Below are 2715 nucleotides of genomic sequence, written 5' to 3' on the forward strand. Positions count from 1 at the left end.
CTGCTGCGAGCGGGCGCGTGGGGAGGGAGATGCGGTTTCGATCGGGTTTTTTTTTGACAGGCTGCGGCCCGATTTAGGTTTCGGCCCTTTGCCGAGGGCCCAGATCCAGGGCCCTCGGCAAAGATTTTTTTATTTTTTTAAAAAATTCTTTGCCGAGGGCCACGGGCCAGGCCCTCGGCAAAGAGCCCTCTGTAATTTTTTTTTGGTTTTTTGAACCCAGTTTTTTTGTGGGGCTATAATACTTTATTTAAAATTTAATTTTAAAATTTGGGCCAATTTTGACTTTTTTTTGTATATTTCCTTAATTTATTTCGTTTCTTTGATTTTTTTCGAATATGTCAAATTTGAACTGCAGGTGCATGGAATATTGCAATGTAGTGTTTCGAAAAATGTTATTCATGTTAATTGGTGCATGTTGAGTCCCTATCCATGAATTCGCATCAAATTTCGTGCATCTTCTTCGCGTAACATGATGACCGACTTGCCAGAAAAGTGTTTTAAAATTATATAAAATCCATACGAAGTCGGTCGTCATGTTAAAACACTTTTCCGGCAAGTCGGTCGTCATGTTACGTGAAGAAGATGTGCGAAATTTGATGCGAATTCGTGGATAGGGACTCAACATGCACCAATTAACATGAATAACATTTTTCGAAACACTACATTGCAATATTCCATGCACCTGCAGTTCAAATTTGACATATTCGAAAAAAATCAAAGAAACGAAATAAATTAAGGAAATATACAAAAAAAGTCAAAATTGGCCCAAATTTTAAAATTGAGTTCAAAACAATGTATTGTAGCACCACAAAAAAATTGGGCTAAAAAAACAAAAAAAAAATCTTTGCTGAGGGCCTAGCCTGGCCCTCGGTAAAGGGCTTCTTTGCCGAGGGCCTCGCCTCGGGCCCTCGGCAAAGACGATTTATATAAAAAAAATTTGGCCGAAAAACTGGTTCAAAAAAAATCTTTGCCGAGGGCCTGGTCTAGGACCCTCGGCAAAGAATTTTTAATAAAAAAATTTTTTGCCGAAAAACTGGTTTCACAGAAAAAAAAAACCTTTGCCGAGGGCCTAACGAGTAGCCCTTGGCAAAGCTTGACGGGAATGGCCGCCGTGACCCAACGGGCCTAATTTGCCGAGGGCCGCGGCCCTCGGCAAAGATTTGATTTGCCGTGGGCCTGTATTTGCCGAGGGCCGGACCCTCGGCAAAGGCCTCTTTGCCGAGGGCCGTTCTTTGCCGAGGGCTCCTGTGTCTGGCCCTCGGCAAAGAGTGTCTTTGCCGAGTGTCCGAGATTTGGCCCTCGGCAAAGCCTCAGGCCCTCGGCAAAGCCTCAGGCCCTCGGCAAAGCACGCGTTTCCAGTAGTGTTTGTTTCCCCCAAGCGACAGAGCCAGATCCTTAGTCCCAGGTACTCGTGAAGATGAGGAGGTACCTAGAGGTGGCTCACATAAACCTAGAGATGTCCCTTGTGGCGGAAGGTGTATGCAAGGCGGAAACACGCCACCCGCGCGCGCGCCCACCTGCCCTCCGCGTCACCGCTACCCGTGCTGCTCCCACCCGGCCCTCTATGCTACGCCGCCCAGCTCCGTGTTGCTGGCGAGCCCACCGGTGACCTCTATGCACCAACCACCCACCCTCTACGCACACCGCTGCTCGTGCTGCCCCGGCGACACCCGCCCTCTATGCACCGCCACCCACTCCGCGTTGTCGGCGAGCTCCGCGCCACCGGCGAGCACACCGGTCACCTCCACGCGCCGACGAGCCTCCATTTGCGAAGCAACAAGGAGATGTTTGCGCTGAAATAGCATGTTGCAAATATACATTTCGAGTGTTTTAGGTGTTTCAGAGATATGAGGCAATGGTTGTATATCGATGCTGCAAAAGTAAATCAGGATGTTGCATATATTGCAATGGTACATATATGTTATAAAGGTCTGTTACCAATGTTTAATCTGTATTTTCGAATGTATGTTGCAAGTGTGTTTATCTGGATGTTGCATATGTTTCACACATATGTTGCATGTGTTTTATCTGAATGTTGCGTATGTTTGTAAAGGTTTTCAAGTGTTTTTATATATTTCTTCAAGTGTTTCAGAAGTATGTTGCAAGTGTGGGCTTCAAATCTTTCAATTGTTTTCAGACATATGTTGTAATTGTTTTATCTGAATGTTGCATATGTTGCAGTGGCTACACATATATGTTGCAAGCATATGTTCCAAATCTTTTATCTGTTTTAGACCTATGTTGCAGCAAGTCCTCCATGTTGTAAGTGTTTCATGAGGCGCAGGCGGTCCCTCGGGCGCAAGTGGTCCCCACGGGGCGAGCGAGCACAAAGGGGGTGAGAAGACAGAGCGCGCAGCATGGCACGAGCGAGCAACGGGGCGCAGGCGAGCAACAGCTAGGCGTGGGCAAGCAACAGCTAGGCGAGTAAGGAACGACGAGCAGCAGGGCGGGCATGCATGCTCCGATGTGCGTCCTTGAGTGGGGCAACCAGAGGGAGCGCATGGGAGACAGCCACCCGACGTGGGACCCGTCGCAGAGGTAGCGGTGCTGGAGCATTGCCGTTTTTTGCCGATCCGTTTTGGCCGTTGGTGGGCCTAGCTGACAGCCGAGGGAGGTGCGTTCAGCTGGCTACGCGGCCACATGTCCGCGAGTTTGTAGGTGCGAGTGCGCCGCACGGGCGAGCACGCGCTGGGCTGAGCGGCGGGCGCGTCCCAG

Source organism: Miscanthus floridulus, chromosome 15 (assembly GCF_019320115.1).
Source record: "Miscanthus floridulus cultivar M001 chromosome 15, ASM1932011v1, whole genome shotgun sequence".
Taxonomy (NCBI): Eukaryota; Viridiplantae; Streptophyta; class Magnoliopsida; order Poales; family Poaceae; genus Miscanthus; species Miscanthus floridulus.